We start from the raw sequence: 27,435 nt of genomic DNA, 5'->3' as shown, positions 1-27,435 counted from the left end.
CTCATCCAGACGACATCCGGAACGCATAACGAGTCGGTCACTAGGTCCAAGGTCAAGGTCACCCGTTGAGATCAAAAGTCAAATACTGTTCCATATCTTTTTAACCTGTAAGAAATGTTTTATAAAATCAGCAACAATGCAGTTTTAACCTTATAAAGGCGACATTCAAAGCACGCGACTCCGATCACTAGATCCATATAGTATATTTTCATAACAGACGACATTTTTACGCATTCTGGTTACGCCATTTTGCCAGCTTTGCATTTAGTTTACGAAGGAGATTCTCGAAATATAAAAATCTAATTATCCTATTTTTAGACGATACGTCGACGTAAAACTCAGTGTATAGTGGGTTGGATCCAAGTTATATCATTCAGATTGATTATACACAAATATAAAAAAGCCAACAGAAGAAACTATGACATTTTACTTAACTTATTTCAAGTGTTATCGTACAGGACCCCGATACGTCAGGGTTTTCGTTAGTACGGCTGGTGGCGTGATGGATCTGTTCCTTGGCATACACTTTACAAGCATATTGTTTTATGTATTTTAAATTAATCAATAGCATTTTGTTTGTTTTTCAAAAGTATTTCATTATTATAACGGCTGGAAGTTTACCTATCCAGTGTTCCTACATTCTGTACCAGTACTAACCGCCAACTTCTAAACATGAATTAGAAGGTTAGGTCGAATGATTTCAGACAATAAGGTCCAAACAAATATGTAGTTGTAACATCAATTTCTATCGCATTTGCGCCGGGCATATTAATATTTGTTAAGAGCTTTGTAATTGTTTAGCAATGAAGCGGCGAAATAGACAATTCATCGTTATGATTTACGTAACCTTAGCCTAACTGAAAGTGTCAACTGTCCGTTCACCGGACGCCTACGCCTAGCTTGCATTCCAGCCGTCCGGTAACAAGACACCTAACCTTTCCTCTGGAGTTTTTCTAGGCGTCCGATAATCAATTTGTTTTTTGTGCTGTTCCTTTAGGGCCAACGTTTGCTCCCTGTGAATGCGAAGCGCAAAGGTACGACGGTACGATGGCGAAGCGCGACAGTACGATGGCGAAGTATTGTCAACTCTGTCCAATGATCAAATAATTGGAACACTTTTCGGCACAGGTATTATTGAAATGAATATCACCAGAAGTGATGTTATTCAAATGAAAATTCCCCGGCAGAGTGTTACTCAAATGAATATCATCTGGCATGGTGATATTAAAACAATATCGTAACTTAATATTGTTTGAAATGTTGTATTCAAAAATAGGCTCCGCTGGTCTATGGCAATTTTACTTTGTTTACTTGAGGGATAATAAACCGAATTTTACTCAACCGAGCGTTAGTTATGAACAAAATAACTTTTTATTCAGAATTAACCTCTCTGTGGAAAAATAAATGATAATGTATTTACATGTTATTCATTGTTTTGTGAGAAAATGTTTAATCAGCTCATATATTTCGTGCCATGAAACGTTAAATGTATATATAGTCCGCTAAAAATAATAAAAATACACTGTAACATAAAATTTTGCTTTTAAAGCTTTTGGGTATGTTTTATGCAAACGTGTTAATTAGGTCTAGAATACAGTTGTTTGTTTCCGCTTACCCGACCGACCCTTTTTACCACTGACCCTCTATAGTCCAGAATACTCTATTGTGTTCTTTAACAAAACTGATAAACAGTTATTTTTAAAAAGATTGTCCTTGATTTTTCCAGAATGTTCTTATTATTCTTAGTGTTACATGAAATTCTGGAACCGTCCATGATACAATAAATCGGGCCCTATCTGACATCAGGGCAGAACTTAGATTATAGATATTGACGAAACTTTCCTGTATTTCTTAAGGTTAGCAGTATATCACAAAACAACAGAATTTTTTAGTAAACGAACATCATATTGACAAACAATTTATCTGTCCAATACATGTTTTATTGTTCTCTCCCATAGAGTTGGATATTTAAAACATTCTAAGGAGTTATTCCCCTTTAAAAAAGAATGCCATTTGTAAAGAAATGAATGTAAACAATTGTAAAAAACAATGTTTTACTTAGTTATGTTAAGTTTAAACACTGGTACTTTGTTGCAAATGCATCAAAACGAAGAGATGTAACAGCTTTGAAGCTCGACTATTCGAAGAATAGGGGAGCTATCCTACTCGCCCCGGCGTCGGCGTTAGCGTGAGCGTCACACAAATGTTAGTTTGCGTACCACCCCAAATATTTTCAAAGTCCATTTAGATATTGCTTTCATATTTTGCATACTTGTTTATCATCATGACCCCAGTCTGTGAAAAGGAGGAGGCAACTCTATCAAGCATTTTGACTGAATTATGGCCCCTTTTCAACTTAGAATAAATGTTAAAGTTTGCGTACCATCCCAAATATTTTCAAAGGCCATTGAGATATTGCTTTCATATTTTGCATACTTGTTTACCGTCATGACCCCAGTCTGTGAAAAGGAGGAGGCAACTCTATCAAGCATTTTGACTGAATTATGGCCCCTTTTCAACTTAGAATAAATGTTAAAGTTTGCATACCATCCCAAATATTTTCAAAAGCCATTGAGATATTGCTTTCATATTTTGCATACTTGTTTACCGTCATGACCTACCTCAGTCTGTAAAAAGGAGGAGGCAACTCTATCAAGCATTTTGACTGAATTATGGCTCCTTTTCGACTTAGAATATGCTTATTGTAATGTTAAAGTTTTACTTATTGCCTATATTATACTATCAAGCACTGAGAATAGTCGAGCGCACTGTCCACTGACAGCTCTTTTTAAAAAAAATGGTAAGTTTTTAAAGGCACTGAACTGTCCGGAAGTGTGGCCCCTTCATGCAGTCCCTTTCCGGAATTCAATACATATATGAATAAATTGACAATTGTTTTGTAGAATTATATGAATGTTTATATGCTGTTAAATTTGCATGTAAATTAATGCTTTCTCTATGATTTGATAATGTTTGAACTTTTCTCCAAAACATGGACCCAACTCTTAATAACAAAATGTTACCAGTGTGGATAATTAATAGATATTGAAAGATTATTTGAAGGATTTATTTAATTTGTGGATTTAAAAGGATATCTTTGAAGAGAGAAATGATAATTTTTGGATAATATTATTATACTTAAGTTACTTTTGAACTGTGTAAAATAAAGCTAATAACATATGAAATGATGACTGCATATATCTGTCCTGAATACTTAACTTACTTCAACTCTGCTTGGATCTATTGTTGATTCCTCTTAAAGGACCCGCAAAAAACAACATTCAGTCCGGTATCCTGTCAGGCTATATGCTAATTGACAGATATACCTGAGGTTCAGACAAGATAATTCCGACGGACCAGTTAGGGGCTGAGGTGGGTCTGACTCCCAGTAAACATCATGCATTTCCTTATAGAATACACTTATGGTGTGCCAGGAGTACAGCTAACAATCATTTGAAAGTCATTAAATCTTCTATTCATCAATGACGGTTGCAACTTTTTTAGATGAAGCCTTTTCGTGCACTTGTCAAAAGAGTTGGCATGTCCTTGTCGGTATTTAACCCAGTATTGCAGCATTTTAAACATCCGCAGCTTTAACACCTCTTAAACAAAATGTAAACTGCCAAAGTCAGACAATAATAATAATAAAATAATATGGAACGCTGCAAATCATCACTAGATGCCAAATACTTGACAATAAATACCTAACTGTTTCTACAGAGTATACAGCGATTTCGGCCCGCCTGCAAGGTACTCATCCGGTACATACATACAAAAAAATCCAAGTTTTAGTTAAATCATATTTTATTGCTTATTACTATTTACATTTATAATAACAAATATCAACAAAATGTACATGTACAGCCAAGAAAATAAGCAAATGGGTCGGGCCACAAATTCTTGCAACATCAGGAAACGGCCCTTCCCAATAGAAATCACATAAAGTAACTAGACTAAATATGAGAAGTTGTATTATTATTCTTGAAATAAATTGTAATTAAATGCTGGTGAGAGAGAGAGGGGGCGGATGTGGGAGGAGGAGGGGGAAATAAATTGTAATTAAATGCTGGTGAGAGAGAGAGGAAGGCGGATGTAGGAGGGGGGGGGGGGGTTGTCCAGCATTTTAAAGTGTCGTCTATTAGTTAAGATATTTTTATATTTAAGAAAGTGTCATTAGAATCTCCTGTCTGTTTTATGTATTTTTGAACTTGTAGAAAGATGAATGTGTTTTCATCTTCCGTATATTGATCATTCCCAAACAGAATTGTTTGTAGGTTTAGCGGATGAAATATACGTGTCTCGTGAAACAAAACGATTCTCTGAGTATGATAATTTCTACAGTTAAAAAACTAGATGCCCACGGGCAACATGTCGAGCCCGCCAGCTGTTAAAAGGACTGGGAGTTGCACATGACACTCCTTGTCTCATTGAGGCAAACATTTATGCCAAATAAAAAAGAGATTGCAAAAAGTTACAATATAAGTTATTTAAAGTAACAACAAAGGGACGTAAATCTTTTAAAAAAAGATTTAAGTCCACACAAAAATCCTCACTAGTAGACAGAGGTCAAAATACCCCTGTAAATTGGATGTTACATACATGTTGTACTACAGAAAAGTGGTCTTGATTCAGGCCCGTGTGCAGGATTTTTTTGCTGGGGGGGGGGGGGCCCAACCTGGGGTGGGTTCGGGTATCCCCTCCCGATTGCGAAATTTTTTTAATATGGCACATGAATAGATTCATTTTCCTGCTACCTGAAACACCTTTAAGGATGCATGAATGTATCATATATTTAAGGAAAAGTCTACTTTTTAATCATTTCATTGAGCCTTTTTCAGTGTATGTATGATTGTACAGTCACAGTGTATGGACTTATTTTCTGTATGATACCCAGTTGAAAAAAAGTTTTAAGATGATTATTAAGAAGACTAGCTCCTAGACTATGATATTTTTTTCCCATTTATATGATTTCATGTAGTGAACTGAACCAGTCTATATACTATGTCCAATATTACAATTTTAACATCAGTCCTCTTAGAAAAGCTCTAGAATAGACTGGCTTTTGTCTCTATGAACATAAAAAAGAAAAAAAATCATAGAAATGTCATAATTATCAGTCTAGTGGCTAGTCTATTTATTAAGGGTATCCTATTTGCAAAATGGCCAAATGTTTTTAGATTTCCAACAAAACAAACGAAATATTAAGACTATTTCTATTTACATCGTAGATTTCAAATGACAATGAACTCTTAACTGTACCAAAGATCTATAAAAATAAATAGACGTGTACTTTTTACTTCTTTGACTGTACAAACTATAACATCACAGCACATATTAAGTGATATTTTTATGTATAAAACCCCTCATAAGTAACGAGTTTTAGATGCGTTTTGTGAGATTTACTGAGAAACTACTTTTAAAACTATGAGAGTTTTTAAGTAAGGTTATTGGACCCAAAAGAGTAAAATTGATACAGTAGTTTCAAATTCATAATTGTTGTAAAATAAAAAGATCAATTTAATAAATTTGGGGAATGTGCCTTAATGTAGAAACAAAATACAACCATCATAATGTTTCAATTTTCAGATTCATTTTAAGATTTACTTAACAAAACCAACAATGTTCTGATCATTTTATAACAATTCCAAAGAGTAAAAAAAACATAATAGTTTCTCCACTACCCAATCAAGTACCGATCAAGCGATCAACGAAGCATGCACAGATAAACTTTTACCTGTGACATGCCTGGGGCTAATTTCCACTACCGGACACGGTTTTATGGCTCTTTAGCCTGTGTATTGCTGTCAAATCAAGCCAGTTGCGCTGGTGTATAAATTTGTTAATTGAGGGGCCCATAGTAATAAAAATCGTAACTAGGCAGCCAGCTGGGGGGGGGGGGGGGGGGCCCGGGCCCCCTGGCCCCCCACCTGGACACGTGCCTGTGATTCTTCCCTAGAACCAGTAATTAAAAAGTTACAAATATAAGGTATTTATAGTAACAAAAAAGGGAAGTAATTCTAGGATCTTGCGCGTGACACTCCGTCTCATGATGATGAACAATGGTGCCAAGTTACACCAAAATCCCTCCATGCATCAAAAAGAAATGCTCCAGACAAAGTCATTCTTGTATCTGACTTTTGACCTCTAAGTGTGACTTTGACCTTAGACCTAGGGACCTGGTTCTTACGCATGACACTCCGTCTCATGATGGTGAACAATTATGCCAAGTTACATCAAAATCCCTCTATGCATGAAGAAATAATGCTCCGGACAAAATCATTTTTGAATTTGACCTTTGACCTGTAAATGTGACCATGACCTTTGAGATAGAAACCTGGGGTTTGCGCGTGACACTCCGTCTCACTGAGGTTAACATTCATGCTAAAAATAAACAAGATTGCTCCATGCATGTCAAAGTTATGGTTCGGACAAACAAAGCCGGACGGACGGACGGACGCACGCACACACGCACGCACATACACCGAACAGCCATTTGGACAACTATGTCTTCGCTTCCGCAAGCGGGCTCGACAAAAATGATTGGCGTCTTCGTTTTGTTGACCACATTCACATGAAGAGTTGTAACGTAAATGATTGTGAAAAAGATCAGCATTCAGGTTACTACAACCGATGCGTATACGTGCGTGATAGACAGAATATTTTTGGTCACCAATACAAAAATATTTAGGAACTGTATCTGCTTTGTATTTTGCTGAATCTGAGTTTTTAATATCCATGTCAAGATTGTTCCGGAGAGAAGTGGCAGATGGAATAAAAGATGAATTATATATCTGGGTACGGCGGGCTAATGTCACGTAGTCATTGCTATTACGAAGTCGGTATGAGTTTGATTCGGATACAGTTCCGGGAAATAAATCCGCAAGATAATCTGGAAGCTTTCCTTGTCTTGCTTTGTTGTATACAGTAGTTAGTTTATGAATAATACGTTGTCTTTTAATGAAACCCAGCCTATTTCTGTTATTAATTTTTTAATGTAGACAGATCGGGTTAGTCCCATGACAACCCTCGCAGCCTCATACTGTAGTTTTTCTAGAGATTGCTTCTCGTCTTCAGTACACCCATTCCATACAACAGAAGCATACTCTAATATTGGTCTCAAGTACGAAATATATATCTGGTTTAGTGAATTACGATTTATTTTAAACTTTAAAGCTCGCATAGATCCAAGAACTTTCGATGCTGATGAGATGATGTTATTAATATGGTCATGCCATTTTCCATCTGATCTAAATGTTAGTCCTAAATGTTTATGACTTTCGACAAAGTCGAGATGGACATAATTAAATATCAACGAAGGTTTGCGTTCTGACCCTAAGGTAAACAAGAGGGCCATGGTGACCCTATATCGCTCACCTGAGTACCATTTTTCTTAATGATAAGATCAAGTTTTGACATAGATCACACAGGAATACACATTAAATATCATCAGGATAAATAGTTTCTAGTAACAGTCCCTTTCGACCTATGGGTCACTAGTCAGGGCCAATCTCCAAATCAAGTTTGAGGGTCTTAGGCTCAAACGCTGCATTTTTATACTAGCATGACTATTCCTTACCCTGGAAGACATAAATAACATTTATAACCAATCTCATTAGATTTGTCATAAATTTAGTCAAAAGTTATCTACCCTGATTGTCCATGTCCATCTGATGGCATAAATGAAATTTCAGATCAGTATCTTCATTGGTTACTGAGATACACCCATTTTAATTTGAAACAAAGGGAGGTAATTTGACATAAAATCGGTCCATAGTTATCTACCCTGATTGTCTCAGTCCAATTTATGACAATAATGAAATTTCAAATGAATCCTATAAATACTTACTGAGATAAACCATTTTTTTTATATAAATCAGGGGAGGTAATCATGTAATGGTATGTGCATGTAGAAGAGTACATTTATTTATTTATTTATTTGGGTTTTATGGCGCACCAACACAGTATAGGTTATATGGCGCCAAACATGACTACAAATTTTGGTTCCACATCTCATTTACACCGAAATAAAAACATTAGGTATGGAATCAAAATTTGCATACCTGCTGGAATCACAGAGTTACTGCAAAACCAAGTGTTAGGACCCTATTAGTCGTTTCTTACGATCATGCAAGGGTAAGGCAGTGGCTCCAATTCTTTTCATACACAGATCGTCCCAGAACCACATAGTACAAGCCTTTACAACAGTATATTAGAAAAGTATTCATATTGATAAACGTTCAATCAAGAGATATCTAACATGACTATTTCTTACCATGGAAGACATAAATAACGTTTCAAACCAATCTCATTAGAAGCTGCTAAGGTATATTCATTTACATAAAAAATAAAGGTAGGTAATTTGTCATAAATTCAGTCAATATGTATCTACACTGATTGTCCAAGTCCATGTGATGGCATAAATAAAATTTCAGAACAGTATCTTCATTAGTTACGGAGATATACCAATTTTAATTTGAAATAAAGGAAGGTAATTTGACATAAAATCTGTCCATAGTTATCAACCCTGATTGTCTCAGTCGAACTAATGACAATAATGAAATTTCAAACGAGTCCTATTAGTACTTACTGATATAAATCCATTTTGATTAAAGTCAGGGGAGGTAATCAGATACAAAATAGTGCATACTGTCTAGGTCAACCTGATGACATACATAAAGTTTCAAAACCAATATCATCAATAGTTGCAGAGATATAACCATTTAATGGATAAGTGCTGACCTTGAACTCAATGTGTGACCTTGACCTTCAAGCAACGGGAACGATATCTTATTGTGATTAAAGTTGTGTGCATGATTTTCTAAAGTTGAATGCAAAATGCCGCATCTATCATGTTCACAAGGTAAATATTAAAATATTTTGGCACTTTCAATGTTCATTCAGGGGCCATAAGTCTAGAACCTATGACTGGATCTGACAGGTTAGGGTTTCGGTTAGAGTTAATTTGCAAGTTTGTATAAAATCAAACCATACATGAAGTCTCTATATGGCTGCAAAAGCCGAAATAGCAAACTTTGGCCATTTAAGGAGCCATAACTCTAGAACCTATAATTGGATCTGGCCAGTTTTCAAAAGGAACCAAGATATTATGCCCAATACAAGTTGTGTGCAAGTTTGATAAAAGCTGATTGCAAGATGTGGTTTCTATCGTGTTCACAAGCCAAAAATAGCAAATTTGGCCCTTAAAGGGGCTATAACTCTGGAACCCATGATGGGATCAGGCCTGTTTTCGAAAGGAACCAAGATATTATCCCAATACAAGATGTGTGCAAGTCTGATAAAAGTTGATTGCAAAATGTGGTCTCTATCACGTTCACAAGCAAAAAATAGCAAATTTTGGCGCTTTAAGGGGCCACAACTCTCTAACCCATGATGGGATCTGGCCAGATTTCGAAAGGAACTGAGATATTATGCCAATACAAGTTGTGTGCAAGTTTGATTAAAGTTGATTGCAAAATGTGGTCTCTATCGTGTTCACAAGCCAAAAATAGCAAATTTTGGCCTTAAAGGGGCAATAACTCTAGAACCCATGACGGGATCTGGCCAGGTTTCGAAAGAAATCGAAATATTATGCCAATACAACTTGTGTGCAAGTTTGATTAAAGTTGATTACAAAATGTGGTCTCTATCGTGTTCACAAGCCAAAAAGAGTAAATTTTGGCCCTTTAAGGGGCCATAACTCTGGAACCCATGATGGGATCTGGCCAGTTTTCGAAAGGAACTGGGATATTGTGCCAATACAAGTTGTGTGCAAGTTTAGTTAAAATTGATTGCAAACTGTGATTTCTATCGTGTTCAAATTGTGAACGGACGACGGACGGCGATCACAAAAGCTCACAGGTGAGCTAAAAATACTACTTCAGTTTTGTTTGGATTAAATTAAACGAGCCATTGCTGGGACCAGTCACTAATTTTCTGAAGATCAGAATTTAAAGTATTTTGCATAAAGTTTATGTCTGAGGATGAAACAGCTAACGAGCTATCATCAGCAAATAAACGTGTAACACTCAGTCTTCTCTTTACTACAAATAAACTCAACAAATATATACATTTCGCCTTGTAGCGATGCACCCTGGCTACGAGAGGCCGTTTATTACGATACACATTATACAATTATACAGTGTTATACAAATGATACTATATCTCTTTGTGGCTCTCTCAATTTTCCACCTCACCGGAAAACACGACGTCCAGGAAAAACAGAGAATTTAGCTCTGAAACCTGTGTCCAAAAACAAATTCAGTGCCTTCCTCAGTGGTGTGTGTGGACTTCACACATATATTGTAAAATTTATTTGACCTGTCAAAAACTGCTCCCGGCCCCACCAAATTCTGTTCATGCCTGTATAAGAATAATATGAACGTCAGAAACATGCCCCGACAGGACAACTAAATAGTACAATACAACAGTATTTAAAAATGTTATACAGTTTTAAACAATTGCTAACATGAGAATATTGAAATATAAAGATTTTTTCATGTATCTATATCACAGATGAAATTTTAATCTTAAAATTGTTAACGTTTGAAAACTTAATGTCCGTATTAAATGTACTGCTGAGGTGTACGCTAGAAATGACCAATTTTACATCGATATATCACATACCCGATACAAATGATTTCTATTGGACGAATTTTAGACTAAACAATGAACCATTGGCTACCTTTTCAATACCTCTTACTGAAGCGGTTTAATGAACCGTAACTTGCAGACATAACTTTTCCGCTATACTACGTAACGCGGAAAAGGTAAAAATAAATTTTCAGTAATATCGTTCACATAGATTAAAAAGAAGAGAGGTCCAAGCACTGCCTCCTGGGGAACGCCAGCTGAAACATATTTCGTATCAGAAAAAGAAGATCCAACAAATACTTTTTGATTACGTTCTTTAAGATAGCTTTTTACCCATAGCAATAGATTACCATTAATGTCATTTTGTTTAAGTTTGAAAATCAGACCCTCGTGCCACACTCGATCAAACGCCTTTGAAATGTCACAGAACACCATACATGTCGGTATTTTAGAATCGAATGACTGACAAATTTGATTGTAAATATCTATTAACTGATACACTGTCGAATGACCTGGTATGAAACCTGACTGCTTTTAGTATAATAAATTATTTAAATGTAAATGGTTATAAAAATGTTTAAACATGATTCTTTCCATAATTTTCCTAATGCAACTGATAAGCGAAATTGGCATGTAGTTGGAGGGTGTATTTTTGTTACCTTTTTTAAAAAGCGGCATAACTGTAGCCGACTTCCATATGTTCGTGTATTCACAATCGTGTAGTGACCTGTTATATAACATACTTAATGGTTTATTAATAGTATTCTTACATTCTTTTAACATCCTATGGCTAATTTCATCCGGGCCTTACGCTTTATTAACTAACAAAACTGATATTATATCAGTAACTTCTTCTTCAGTTATCACGAATTCTTCTAGTATATTCCTAGTTTTCAATGTAAATTGAGGAAGTTTAGATTTAGAGATTGAAACAAAATAATCATTTAAACAATTTGCTTTTTCTTTATCAGAAGTAAAATATAAAGTGTTGTTGTTTACGCATAATTCTAGTGGAAGAATAACTTCACTACCTTTGTTTTGTTTTACTAGCATTTTCATCATTTTCCAATAAAACCTTGGGTTGCTTGAACTGGTTTCAATAAGAGTAAATTCTAAGTTATTAAAAATGTTCTTTCGCGTGCTTAATTAAGTTACTCGCTTTATTGCATAATTTAGTATACTGTTTCCATTCAGATATATTTTTTGTAGTTAGAGCTTTCCATTTCATTCGGTCTTTTTGTCGGGTCACTCGACGAATTTCAGAGTCGTACCATGGCATATCATTAGGTCTTATTGTAATACAACTGGTTGGAATGCAGTTTTTCGCAAGTTCAATAAATTTATTAGTAAATAATTTATAAGTAAATTGGCATGATGCCTCATCAATAGTATTTGAATTTATAAATGACCAGTCTGTAGTTCTAATCAAATCTTTTATTTTACAGAAATCTGCACGTTCATAATTTCAGACACGCCGTTTGTACGGTACTGAGGAGGGTCGGTCAAATTTAATGTAAATAAAAGTACCTAAGTGATCGCTAATGTTTGGCGGTGTATCAAATGTACCGTGGTGCAAAACTGTAATATCATTTGAAATAACAATCGGATCAAGAGGAGTTGTAGACTGAGGCGTTATTCGCGTTGGTCCTGTTATAACATTAACCATGTCATTTAACATTAGTATATCTCTTAATTTGTGATTGTTCAAATTTAGTTGGTCCTCGTTGATGTCACCTACAATCAAGATTTTATTGTTTAAATCAAAAGTGTTTTTTTTTTCAATAGAAATATTAAGTCTCTCCCAGAAATCGACAGTAGCATTAGGCGGTCTGTAAACTGTAGCAATTAAATATATTTCATTTCGACATTTTACTTTAACCCACAATGATTCTGGTAGATTAATTTCGAGATCAAAAATTCTACTAGATATAAGATGTTCTGTGACGTATATTAAAATGCCTCCTGAATGACTGGTATTATCTTTGCGATAAGGCTCACTATAGCTGTCTAACTTCAAAATTTTTATGTCAACTAAAATATTTAAATGAGTTTCGGTAAAGCAGAGCAAATCAAACTCTAACCAGTTGTCTCTTACAAAATCAAGTTTGTTTCTGATACTTCTAATATTTTGATGAGAGACCGACAAACAGTTCTCATCATTGTTTATCGGACCAGGATTGACTTCAACATCCCCAGATAATAGCAATAATTTTATCAAGATAAAAACATATTCGACATTCAAAAACAAATATTCGTCTGCTGGAATAGATTCTCTGATTGCAGCATGAAAAGTTCCAAAGGATACTAAAATTCCATTTTGTAGATTAACAAAATTCAGAAAAATTATTTCATTAATTGTCTTATTAGACAAAAGGTACCACGTATTATTTGTAATAAGGCATTAACAATGGTTAGAATTGGCTGGCAGTAAAAACGACATCTTCCCTTAATTTTCTGAGTACTATTGTAAAAAAGACATATTGCCGCTCGGTAGACACATAGCTCATCCATTACCTGAATAGATATAGAAATATGTAGAAAGTATATTTTATAGCGGCATATTGGTCGTAATACATTTTTATGACCGTAGGCCAAAAACGATCGACAAGCAGAACAGACAGAAAATATTTAGAGAAAAATGTAAGAAAAATATGTACATGAAAAATAGCTCATCCGGCATACACAAATGTCGCATGTTATAAATAAAGAGCAACTGCAACATTTGGAAAAAAAACACCATTACAAGTGATACTTAAAATGAGCATTTTGATGACTATATAATTATTATATATCTCAAAAACATAACATATTCGTTCACACTTATACCCACACAAGCAAATATACATACACACACAAATCTAAATATACATCTATATATATTTACATAATCATACACATATACCTATACTAAAGTCATAGCTAGGTGTACTTGATAGGTATTCTTATACATAAATTCTATCTTAACTCAATAAGGGATATAAATCTGTTCGAGGTTAGAATTAGCCTCCCTTGGACCAGATTTTCTTTAAATATGAGACTATCAGCGATCTGCATGGATATCACGGAAAAATCTTGAGGTAGTTTTAAAAAAGTGTTTTACATATTGAGTGTGCTAGAAATGGAAGCAATGAGTATTTATAAAGGGATAATGCTTTCTTGGAATTATGAAGGTAATCATTTACTTTTTGATAATTTGTATGATTTTGGGGCGTTCATGCATGCACGTTTACTAATACGTGCAGGGTGTTTACATACATTTTACACTTTATCATGTAAACATGCACACCGCAGAGTGACATAACCTTTCTTAATACTTTTAAGGTTGTCTCATGGATGTAAAAAATGCTCTTTTACATAAATAGTATGTAAATGTATTGCTACACGTACATTTGATTTGAACTTTATTTGTAACATTATTTTTAAAAATCGTTACCATGGTAACACATGTGTTAAAACCCAATTATAACAGTTCATTGTAAAATTAATTTATAACTTACACTTAGAACATGATATAAACATGCAATTAAATTTTTCTAGTTCAGACTTAATTTACAGAATACTGTATTTGTTTACAATTTTTTATGACATTCTTTTTCTTCAAAAAATACAGATTTCATTTGATACTGGGATATATAACATTATAAAACTTTGATATTAACCTTGATATTACAAACACTTAAATCACTGCAATTTTTCACAGGAACTGTCACAAAAACAATGACACAAGAACATATATTAGATATAAATATTACTAACTGTGATTTTGCTAACATTTCAGATGTTTTAATAATCAGAAGTTTTGTTACCATAGCAACAAAATCACTTATTATTACTAAAAAATATTCTTTTTGTCTTTTATTTTAAACAATTTGTGCAGTTACATTTTTGTCCAATACATCAATATCAAAATAATAAACTGTCATATGTGAAAGTAAGAAACATCATTTCATGTAAACTACTGCAACATGTTTTGAGAAATACATACATTCCTAATATGTATGTCTAAATTACAATACTATTATTTCAACCAATATTTGTGTTGTAGTAGTGTTCATTGTGTTCAGCATAGTGTTATCTTGATGCAATTATAACATATAAAAGAGAAATTTATTTACATAATATAGTTCAATAAAATAAAACATATAAACCGGAAACTGGTTGTTTACATTTACATACAATTTTGAAAGTGAAATTATCGTTGCCATGGCAACAATTTTCTACTTTCTTTGAAAGGGTAATGTTTTGTCAATTTTCCTGAGAAAATATGAATATTTGAAGTGTATTTTCTGCATATTCACACAATAAACAGTGCAATGTCATGTATCTAAGTTACAACATTATTTCATGTTAAATAATGAAACATTGTTTGAGAAATATTGAATTTCGTAATACACCCGTCTTGATATCAACTCTTTCATTTTAATGCAGATTTGTGTGATCACATTGTGTTTTGTAAATGCAATTATTACATATAAAATAGATATTCAGTTAAATCAATACATACTGATTAAGTAGAATTAATAATTGATGTACATGTTGTTTAAAAAGAACACAAAATCAAAGTCAAATTACCGTAACCATGGCAACAGTGCACTATTTTGTTTAAAAAAACTTTTTTTTAAAATTTTCCTGAGAAAATATAAATATTTCAGGTGTCTGTTTCACAACATTACACCAAAACAATGTATTGTAATCTATCAAAGTTTCAGACAGCATTTCTTGTTAAATAATGCAATCATTTTTTGAGAAATACAAACTTTCTTGATATGCTTGTCTTAATAAAAACTCTGCTATTTTAAGGCATCACACTGTGTATTGTAAATGAAATTATTACATATAAAAGACATATCTACTTACATTATACAGTTTAATCCAGTAAGGTTTATAAATTCATAAGAAACGATGTTCTTCAAATAAGCAAACAAATCAGAAATTAAACTTATGTTACCATGGCGACAATATTCTGCAACAAAATTGATCTGTTTTAAAAGATTGTCTTCTTATACAATTATAGGCATCAATTCATATAATAAATACTTGATTATTGATCTTTCAAATAAAAAAATAAAATTCAGTCTAGAAAAATAAAATTCAGTCTAGAACCAAACATTTTCTGCAACATTCACATCTTTCTTTCACAATTTTTTGAAAATATGGAAACTATCAACACAGGCTCTTCCTGTTGGTAAAATATTTCAAAATGTTAGGACTTCTTGTACATGTTGTACCTTCTAGCCTGATAAAAGCCATTCTGCAAGATCATTGCTACTTTAAATCCAGCATTTGTTATTCTTTGAAGTTATAAGCATTGAATTCCTGTTACCATAGCAACAATAAAAAATTTCAAAAAAAATCTTAATAAAATATATTTATGACAGTACTCAACCAGAAATTCTTTACAACATTCATGTAATCGTTTTAAATGACTAAATCATTATGTTTTAATTCAGTATAACAAGTCTTGGCAATTCTTTTTTAAAAATCTGAAAAATTCTGGAGTACCTGTTGCAATTGAAAATTTGTCATCAAAAAGCAGTTTTTTCATACACTGTCAATGTTTTCTTCAATGCACATAATTAATAACCCTGTTTAAATAACAGAACTAATTTCACAACAGTCTAGTTTGGCTTACATTTATAACAGCAATTGAAAAAATGTAATCCTATAATAACAAATCATCTATAGTACATTCACACAGTAATTTCTTACTTTTGCAGCATTAAGATAAATATTAGCTTCATACAGAGAAATTATTGTCACTGTAAAGTCTGTAAAATTACTCTTACAGTCATTTTAATATTGCTACATGAACAAACAAAACTTTCTTATTGAACATCACACATGACTGTCCATTATTTTACTGGAACTATCTGAATATCAAATCCATGAAAAAAACTATATTGAAAATGCAAATGGAAATATCTGTAACTCAGTAACTGTCTACAAAGGAACTTGGTGAGCCTTGTTACAGGATAAACATTTAGAGAATCACCATCTTGTCTGACATTCCCCTAGTGAAAGAATATTATAACTTCACTTAGTATTTAGTTTCCTTTTCTTTGAACTCTTTGTTTCTGACTGTTCAACTTTTATCAGTGAAGGTTTTGGTACTGTTGGCATAGTAAAGATTTGCTTGTTTGCACAATATGGAGCACTTGCTCATAAAGATACCACAACCGAGCAGCATCTAATCCAGTTGGGTGTAATTCACCAGGGAAGTCAGTAGGTTGGATGGGTTCCTTTAACATATTAAATGAAGTTTCAACTCCATCAGCATATCTTCTGAGAAAAACTGTGCCAGGGAATTCTTTGCTCATACTGCAAAATAAAAATGCAAAGTAGGACAACATTAGCACCAGGTAAAAAAGAATGCTTCAATTTAATTTCTAAGTTTATTACAATCAACTTGATAATGAATACAAACAAGAGTTGTCCATAAGACAGCGCGCTCGGCTTTTCTAAGTGCTTGGCTTTGAATTAGAGTTTTGTAAGTGAAAGCTTTATAAAACTTTAACCTCAGATTCAGATTTATGGGTAATGTTTCACCTTGTATATATTTTGGTAAGTAATAACTATTAGGAGTTTCAAGTTAAAAGCTTTGAAAGTAACAAAAATAATTGACTATATAAAAACTTTAACCGAATGTTCCAACTTAAAAAAGGGGCATAACTCTGTCACAATTCCAATCATAGTTTTGGGGATTGTTTCTCCTGTTGTACACTTTGATAGTAAAAAACGATAAGTCAATAGCTTTGACAGTAACAGAGATATTTGATTTGTTCAAAAACTTTAACAGGTGCTGGGACAGGTACAGTAGGTAAAATGTCTGGGATCCTGAAACACAGAAGTTTTATGTCAAATACAATCACCATTAATAAAGTGTTTTTACAATCAGCATTTATATAGTGTATCTGACTGTTTTAATTTCTCACAATTTTTAAAGGGCAAATATACATCACTTCACTTTAAATACAGGGCTAGCGCTGGAATGGGCATTTTGAGCAAAACGCTTAAAATGCTAATTTTGGCTCAAGAAAATTCAGAAATTGCTTCAAACTCAAAAAAAACCCCCTACTTTAAGAATTAAAACCAGTCAATTTTTATATAATGTTGTTTTGGACCAAAGAGTGCCAAGACAGACTGTGTCAAAACATGCAATATACAAGAGGCACCATCCACGGTCCATTAACACCATCAAGTGACAATAAACCTATGTCACTGGGGTAATTAAAAGCATCTCTCACAGTTTGTTTAGCTAAATTGGTACTGATTAATGAACATACATGGATCAAAGGTGTTGTTTGTAGCACACGCCATGACTAAAGTTCCTTGATTGAATAAAATTTTGAGCCATCTTTTATAAACTCATCAAAAGACAAGATTAAAGAATGTTGAAAGGTATGTGTGTTTGAACTTTATTGTTCAAAAAAGTTTAATTAAATAAAATTATTTCAAATGAGTAATTCATTATTGATGCCAATAAGTATATAATAAAATGTTTTTAAATTAATTTCTTGCTTGTCATTGTGGCTGAAAAATGTAGTTCTGAATCAGGTAGTTTACCTCCTGCATTGCAAGCAAAATCTGTGAAAAGTGAAACTAAACCCTAAATCCAGCTATAAAATGGAAAAATAGACTTTCCTTGGTTGCTTGTGGATTACTTGTAAGTTTGTGTGATTTATTTCAAAACAAATAAATAAAAACATTGCTTAAGAGTTGTCCCAGTAGTTACATGTATATAATATATTGTTAATTCATTGAGAAATGATATAAATTATGGTTAAAAATAAATTTATCCTTGATGCCCTGTGAAGCCCTGTGATGGACACACAAATGGACGTGCAAGCCTATATTGCTAATTTATTGAAAAATGATATAAATTATGGTTAAACATAAATTTATCCTTGATGCACTGTTTTGCTTATTACTACACATGGACAGACCATTCAGTTATGAAGCATTTAGTGTGATTTAACATTTATGGATAAATGTGTTTTCTGCTGCAATCTAAACATTTGAAATACCTTAAAGCCCGAAAGCTTCAGGGGGCAAAGCCCCCTGTGAACCCCACCAAAACCCCGGCATGGACACGCAAATAGGCGTGCGATTCGCGGCATAAAAATTTGGCTCAAACTTTTTTCAACCCAGCGCTAGCCCTGAAATATAACAATGTATAATGCCTCCTGCACATTTCAGATATTATTCTAGTTCCAAAAGTTTAAACATTGATCGTTATTTCCTTTCACTTTCATTAGTGCTGAAAAGAAAAGAGAAATAATTTACACAGAAAAAACTTACATATTAATATTGCTTATTTTTTTTTAAAATATCATACATTTTGTAGGCATGAAAAAAATTACCTGAACCTTCTGCACAGACACCAAAGCACTGACATTTTCTTGGTGTTTTAAAGAAAAGCGGTCCAACTTGTTGGACATAATGTGGATAATGGATTTGCTGTCAAAACTGTAATGTTGACAAATATCACTGGAACATACTGGTTGCCCTGAAAAATATAAATTCATATTGAGTGTTGTGTTTAGATCATACCTTAAAATAGATATGTGTCACACTGAAATGAGTACGACTATAATTATGACTACTGAACGGTTTATAACTGCAATGGTTATAACAATGACATTAATAGATAGATCAGTGGTTTGGATTTTCTTAGTACAGTTTTTTAGACAGTTTTGAAATAAATGAAATGACACAGAAACCCAACAATGTCATTACCTCTGACCTTTCTCTCATCTGATAAGTTTTTGTATACTGATTCAGCATTTTCAAATTGCTGTCTGTAATGATCTCTCTGTGTTTTAACTTTGTCTAGATGATCCTGATACTCTTTTAATTTTTCTGTTTTTTGTTCCTCAGAGAGATTACTGCCCTTAGTAATATCTGTAACATAACCTTGACACTTATGACATAAATTTGTTGCCGGTTTCATTACTAGTATTTGTGGACACTGTTCCAACCAAATTTTGCGAAATTCAGACAAACATATTTTGCGAAATTGCATGTCCTCTGCAGCTTTAAGATACAGATTATGAATGTCAGCTTTAGATTTGTCTGAGGGCAATAATGTAGTTTTTCCTTCCCTGTAGTTTGGAAGTCGACCAGGTAGAGGTAATCCATATTTATTTGCGTAAGTATTGAGAAAGGTGGTGACATTGTTCACATCACTAACGGTAAGGGCATGCTTAGGGGTTTTGCCAAAATTGCCATGTCTTCTCGCAACCAACCCTTCATTATCTAAAGATTTTGCTATTCGGTCTATGGTTTTCCTTTGAACACCATGTGCAAAGGCAAACGTGCTTCTACATACATATTTCCCATTAAAAACGTAAGTTTGCCTCGTCTTAACTCTTTCTTTATTTACACGTTTTTTTTGAGCAAGTCTCATCACCCGATTTTCTGTGATGAAAAAGTTGTATCTTAATCTTTAAGTCTAGTTCCTTTTTCTCAGTTTCTAAACAGTGGTTGCGATATTCAACAAGTGTCTCCCAATTTAGAATTGTGCTGCAAGGCTTTCCATATAATCTGCAACCACAGTATGGAACTTCGACTGCGCGGACTGTTCTAACAAGTCTACATCTCTCTGCTCTATTTCAAATTCAGTATCATTAACATGACCTTGAGAAAGTATGTCTGTATCAGAATCATTACAATCACTTGACTCGGCACTTGAATTCTGTTCATTTTGAAATGTATGGGGCTCAATGTTCCCAAAGTATAAATCATTAACTCGGTCAATTTCATCAAAGAGCTATAAAATAAACAGATCGGCTACTTGAAAGGCATATAGAGCAAATCTCGCCAACATACCGTGACAACTGAATGAGATCTCGTTGTAAGCGTCTGTTGATCATGATTGATCAAGTCAGCAAACGCTTTGAAATAAGGTTACTTTCGGATCATTTGTTTATCAAGATAATGGCGCATTTTTAATGTTATTAGTATTTTCTACACGGGGAAGGAATGAATTTATGATTGAAAGTCTGAGAAATCAACAGTTTTCGTTTGAAAAAGGACTCAAATTGGTTTATTACGTGCCGGGCGTACCACCAGTTTTATACTTCAGTAAGCGTCTGTTGATTTGATCATGATTGATCAAGTCGGCAAACGCTTTGAAATAAGATAGCACGCTAACACGAGTTGACGCGGGATTATCCCTAGTTGCCATTCTGTGTATTTTATAGTTCTTTGATTTCATCTAGAAAGTCATCATCTTGATCAAGAACTAACTCTTCTGGCACAGTGGTTCTAGTTATATTAGAGTTGAAACTACTTTGGCTAAGGGAAGCCATTATCATGTTCAAATCATCGTATGGTAAATTTATTTCTGCTACATTGTCAAGATTTTGACATTTACAGAAAAATTACGACCTTCAAAATTTTAACTTCCGGGTTTGTTTGATTAAATATCTCCCATTTACCACAGGCACTTGGTTGCACTGATGGTATGTCGAAAATTCGCTTTTTAAAGAATCTTAAAAATCTGGTCTGAGGATAGATATAAAGAGAACTTATATGTAATAATATCGATATACCAAAACCTAAAATTTTAACTTTTTTAATAAAAGGAATTCACTTACAGTAAATAATGTTTTTGAATACAGGGAGCACTGGTGCACGTATTAAAACCAACAAACAGTAGGTACAGGCCAATATAAGAAAAATACTATCAGTGCAACCAAGTGCCTGTGACAATTTCTTGCTGGACGTAATACGACCTTCACATTGTCCACAAATTGTAGAGAGATTAAAAGGGCGATAAACCTTCTATTTATTGAAAGTAAACGAAATGGTAATACACGGAATGGACGAAATGAGTACGATATATTTAAGGCTTCTTCCCTTATTCGTGGAACCGCATAAGAAAGAATGATTGTTTGATAAATAGTCTTTAATTGAAAGAAAAACACGAGTTGAATTACACCAACTTCTGTGACGTAACTTTAATCGGGTTTTTCTCGAATGACGTAACGCCGAATTTGGACCCAAAATGTCATGGTGCGTCACATATATGCAGGCCATTTTGCAAGGTAAATGCATTCCTTGACGTGAGAACTTTTGAAAGTTGGAAAATAGAGCAAGTCCAAACCAAAAGTAAACATTTTCCCATATATTTCGCCCTAATTTACACAAATTTAAGATTTTATAGTCCCTGCATCAATCTTGCTGAAAAGCATATCTTACTACTGCATGACTTATGTGGTTTACTAGCGTGTTTATCCCGTACATGTGCTTTATCACCATGTGGAGGAGCCATCGCCGCAGAGGAGGCGCTAAGAACCGGAGTGGGAGCCAAAGCACTTTGAAATTGAGATTTTTAATGTATCATCAATTCCCACATACCAGAGCTTTTTCATGATTCCCTTGGATTGTGACAAACATCTGATGGATGATATTGTAACAACATCCTTTTCATTTCCTTAGAATGTATTCTGAGATATTTGCATTTCTCTTTTCTTTTGTACTTGTCTAATGATGGGCTATCATGGCGTTATAAGTTGTATAATTATGATATTTTCTATGTAAGGGACATTTCCTAATGCACAACGGTTTTCGTGCCCAACGCATTTTGGATTTTTTAATAGTTAGTGTTAACTTTGTGGTAGTCTTGAAATGCAATTGCAATATTTGCTTCACTAGGTACTTACAAATGCTAAATAAATATATTTGTTTACATGTAAATTGCTTAATTCGATTACATATATGAGAAAATGCTAACACTCAAAATACACTCCCAGATGTTCTAACGATAACAATGAAACTGAAAACGTTAGATATTTATTCCCTGGTTGAACCGCATATTGGTTTTGTCTTATCCTTGTCCGTTTGTCAGTCGTTCTGCAGTCAAAGTCATATTAAGTTATTATTTAGTACTGGGATTTTGTAAATAGGGTGCCATCTGTTGAGTCAATATTTGATGTCAGACTTTGTTTTTAATTAATGCTACGTAGTCAGAATGGGTATTGACCGTTACTGAGCTTACAGTTACAGAATTATAAATACAATTTTTTAATTTTACTTAAATAACGTTTGTAAGAAAACATGTATGTTGATACTTTTAAACAGACCTATCTGGAACGAACAAAAGTAATAATATCATACAGAATTGGGCATCCTTTCTTTGCGATTCCTTTCAAACATTTGAAATAAAATTGACCATTTAACATTGAACTATGTAGCCGTTGCATTGATACATACACATGTATTTTTAGCTCGATTTTTCGAAGAAAAAGTAGAGCTATTGCACTCGCACCGCCGTCGGCGTCGGAGTCGGCGTCGCCGTTGTTTTTTTTTTATAAAGTCAAATATCTCTGTTATTTTCAAAGCTATTGACTTGAAACTTAAAATAGTTATTTACTATCAAAGTCTACACCAGGAGAAACAATCCCTTTAACTGATTTGAATGTTGATGGAGTTATGCCCCTTTTTAATATAGAATTTTTGGTTAACCCTTTTGGTTAACCCTTTTGATAGCATCAAATGTCATTGTTACTATTAAACAGAACAGAACAGAACAGAATTTTATTGAGACTTGTACATCGTAAATCGTCTAAACACCAATATTACAATATACATAGTCACGTTCATACAATTTTAAAGAAAGTAACAAACATGTTATTAACTAGAAAAGAGAAAACAATACCTAGACATATAATATATAATCAAATATAATGCAATTAACAAAGGAAGTGAGAATACAATGACATGGGTTCTTTATAATGTATTATTAATAACCAAATTTCTTTTTTTGATTGCATCTTTGATACATTTACACACATTTATAAGCTCATCTTTGTTGGTCGAATTTAGTAGTGAATGGAACTATTTACTTGAAACTTAAAACAGTTATTTACTATCAAAGTCTACACCAGGAGAAACAATCTCTATAACTCCGATTTGAATTTTGACATCCAATTTTTAACTTAGATTTTTAAGTTTTATAAAGTTTTTACTGGCAAAGCTCTAATTCAGAGTCAAGCACTGAGAAAAGTCGAGTTTGCTGTCTTATGGACAGCTCTTGTTATTTTAGGTAGAGTATGTGCATTTAGGTAATATAATATAATTTCAAGCATCAAATTACAAACATTAAAAGGAAATAGATATTACATTGCGAGAACGAAAACGCTTTATACAAGTGTTAATCAACCAGGAAAAGAACTGGTCAGTGGCTCCGACTCTGGACTTTTGCGCCTCCTCCAAGGCTTTGGCTCCTCCTCTTAGCCAAAATTGAACATAGAGGGGTAAAACCCGCCGTTAAAACACACAAATAGTTCAGATTTAACATACCATTATGGGAAAATTGGTACAATGTATGTTTACTCTTATTTGTGTAAATTAGGGCGAAATATATGGGTAAATCTCCACTTTTGGTTCGAACTTGCCCCATTTTCCATCTTTCAAAAGTTCTCATGTCAAGGAATGCATTTACCTTGCAAAATGGTCTGCATAAATAAAAAGTATAATCATTTCTGAGTGGAACTACATTGGCTATTTTTTGAAATAGGGCCTTAAATTTATTTGAGAAAGGAAACAATCAACTCACCCTTCTTCTTTGTTTACATTCTGCATAAAGTTCCGGTCATTAGCGCCTCCTCGGAAGTATCATTGGCTCTTTTTTCAACTCATCTCCTCAAAGAGGACGAGCCAGTGTTTACAGGCCGTGAATTGAGTTTCAACAAATTTTTGTGTAATTGGTGGTATGTCATATTCATTGCTAGAAGTATTAGTTTGTGGACTACAGTTTACATTTTGATTTAAATTCTGTTCAACAGGCTGAAATACATTAAGAAAGAAGTTGTTGAAAGTATTTGCTGTAGTTTCTGGATCAAGTATTGGGCTTCCAGATTCATCATTGATAAAATTGGTTTGGTACTTGGAAGAGTCTCCAGTAAGATCTTTTAGGTTTTTCCACAGTAATTTTGCATCTTTATTGTGTTTTTTATTAATTGTATCCGTGTAGAAGGACTTTTTTGGGCTTGGGCCTAAGAATAGTCATAACCAGCAGATGACCCCTATTGATTTTGAGGTCAGTAAGTCAAAGGTCAAGGTCACAGTGACACAGAACAGTTAAACGGTTTCTGGATGATAACTCAAGAACGCTTGGGTCTAGGATCATAAAAGTTGACAGAAAGGTTGGTCATGACTAGCAGATGACTTCTATTGATTTTGAGGTCAGTAAATCAAAGGTCAAGATCACAGTGGCCCAGAACAGTTAAACGGTTTCCGGATGATAACTCGAGAAGGCGTAAGCCTAGGATCATGAAAGTTGATAGGAAGGTTGATCATGACCCGCAAATGACACCTATTGATTTTAAGGCCAGTACGTCAAAGGTCAAGGTCACAGTGACGCAAAACAGTTAAACGGTTTCCGGATGATAACTCAAGAACGCTGGGGTCTAGGATCGGAAAAGTTGATAGGAGGTTTGGTCATGACCAGCAAATGACCCCTATTGACTTTAAGATCAGTAGGCCAAAGGTCAAGGACGAAGTGACCCAGAACAGTAAAACAGTTTCCAGATGATAACTTGAGAACGCTTGGGCCTAGGAAAACAAAATTTAAAAGGAAGGTTGAACATGACCAGCAGGTGACCCTTATTATTTTGAGTTCAATAGGTCAAAGGTCAAGGTCACAGTGACCTGAAACAGTTTCCAGACAATGACTTGAGAATGCTTGGGTCTATGATCAAGAAACTTACTAGGAAAGTTTATCATGACCTACAGATGACCCCTATTGATTTTGAGGTCAATAGGTCAAAGGTCAAGGTCGCTTTGACCAAGAACAGTATAACTTTTGTGTACAGTGACCAAATAATTTCTGTACCATGTGCAATTACTGAATGCATCAAGGGGTGCATTTCGTGTTCTACGAGCTCTTGTTACCTATGCGTTTAAAATGATCTCTTTGTTTGATGGTTAAATAAATTTCCTTAGTACACCAGTTAGGTTGATTAGAGTGTTTGACACGTTTCTTTTTTGTTGGGGCATGGTAGTCCAGCGGCTTTAGAAATAAATCTGTAATATAGTCAAGGGCATAACTCGGATCATCAAAAATGTCTATTGTACCCCATGGCTGGCATTGTAAATCATTTAGAAACGAGTCTTGTTTAAAAATTTTGAGTTGTCTGTAGGATATGATGTTATGACTTTTAAAAAGGTTTCACAGAAACAGATAATATCTAATTCACTATGTTCACTTAGTAAAATTTTCACTTCATCGAATTTTGGTGAAAGAAAATGAATGTTTAAATGCATTATTTTAATTCCCCGCTTGTTGAACCAGGTATCCTTTTTCAAATTGTTAGTCTGGCTGTTTTGTGTATTTTGGTATGTCTGTCGTATTGTTTCCATGTCATAAACTGTACTTTCACTTAGTACATGGGTGGACTCGTGTAAATCCATGGCAACTGATTCCACATTGCTGCCCGATTGTGAATCTGATGATACTTTTGCCTGGAACCTTTGTTCTTCCACTGATGTGGCCGCCATGGTGTTCTGTGCTGTTGGCTGGCCTTTTGAAAATTTCCAGTTTGTGGCTGTTTCCTTTGGCTGACACTGATGTTGAGTATTTTTCGTATGGTGGCTTTAATGTTTTTTACAAAAACTGCAGCTCCATGATCATTGAGATGCACTTCACTGGAGAATAAAGCTTTATTCACAGAATTGTCTTTCATAAAGAAACTGGTGTGGTCAATGAAAATGAAACCATGCTGGTCACATAATTGCTTCAGTTGTTCATTTGATTTTTTGATTTTTTCAGCTGATATTATGTCTGTTTTCTTTGGAAGTATAGATGAAATAGCCACTTTAGCTGTAGAATTGGTTTGTTTGAGTTGTCTTATCAAGTTAGTGAACTGCTCATTGATTTCAGCTCATTGTTATCAAATAGCACCGGTATTTGCAAATGGAATTTTAATTTTGTGGTTGTTTAGTAATTATTGTAATTCTTTTGTTTTTCTAAGTCCACAAAAAACTGCTTACCAGGTAGAGATACCTTAAAATCACCCTAAACATTGAAAGTAACATCTATGTTGTACCACAGAAAAGTGGTCTTGGTTTTTCCCTACGGTCAATTATAAAAAATGTTAAAATATAAGTTATTTATAGTAACAACTAAGGGAAGATAATTTAAAAAAAAAGCAAAAAAAAAAAAAATAATAATAATTTTAAGCCCACACAAAACCCATACCAGGTACAGATAGGTCGAAAAACATCTCAAAATTGGATGTAACATGCATGTTGTACTACGGAAAAGTATCATCCCCAACTTTGAGCGTGAAATATACGAGAACCGCAACTCTTGTCGGTATTGATTTTTTGCCTTGTGCGCCGTTATAGTTGTTTCCCTTTACACTAAAATATCGATAAACCTGCTGTTCGGCATTTATAGGTAAAATCGGCTCTACATTTTCGAGTAACGCATCTTGGTTAGACAGAATTATTGAAGTATGCAAATTAAAGCAGAATAACACATCTTTAAGCTACTGTAATTAATTGTATTTTATGGACTTTGCTAGATACCGACATTGTTCCACGAGTTATAAATAATTATATTATATTAAACAATAAGTAAAATGTACGATTTTACAGTAAAAATACTTGTTTATCATGCGTATGTAATGTTGATTTTCTGTCCTGTATATGCTGAGTGAAGTTATAATTTCGTTGAATGCATGGACCAAAAATATAAAAATAAAAAATGCCACTTTCACTGGTAAAGGATATACATAAAACATCACACAAAACGATTCCTTTTCTTTCAAATCCTTTTTGAAAGCATTTCCTCTTTTTGCTGTGAAACGTGATGTTGTAAAATTATGTTCTCGAGTT

General features: G+C 33.9%; 2 protein-coding genes across 4 annotated transcripts in view; one reads left to right on the top strand and one right to left on the bottom strand.

Moving 5' to 3' along the window:
- Nucleotides 1–27,435, top strand: part of LOC123559779 (uncharacterized) — a 309,468-nt gene that overhangs the window by 138,332 nt on the left and 143,701 nt on the right. The window lies entirely within an intron of this gene.
- LOC123536775 (sodium-dependent phosphate transport protein 2B-like) overlaps nucleotides 10,065–27,435 on the bottom strand; it is a 100,712-nt gene continuing 83,341 nt past the window's right edge. For 2 of the 3 annotated variants that reach the window (XM_053552257.1, XM_053552258.1), the window contains exons 10-11: nucleotides 18,951–19,096; nucleotides 10,065–16,908 (exon numbers count right to left, since the gene is read on the bottom strand). The gene's annotated coding sequence lies outside the window, so the exon portion shown is untranslated. The remainder of the gene's footprint in view (nucleotides 16,909–18,950; nucleotides 19,097–27,435) is intronic. The other variant, XM_053552259.1, reaches the window with a different exon arrangement.

This window comes from Mercenaria mercenaria, chromosome 10 (assembly GCF_021730395.1).
Source record: "Mercenaria mercenaria strain notata chromosome 10, MADL_Memer_1, whole genome shotgun sequence".
Taxonomy (NCBI): domain Eukaryota; kingdom Metazoa; phylum Mollusca; class Bivalvia; order Venerida; family Veneridae; genus Mercenaria; species Mercenaria mercenaria.
Note: the sequence above shows the minus strand (reverse complement) of the source record. Positions and strands in the feature narration are given on the sequence as shown.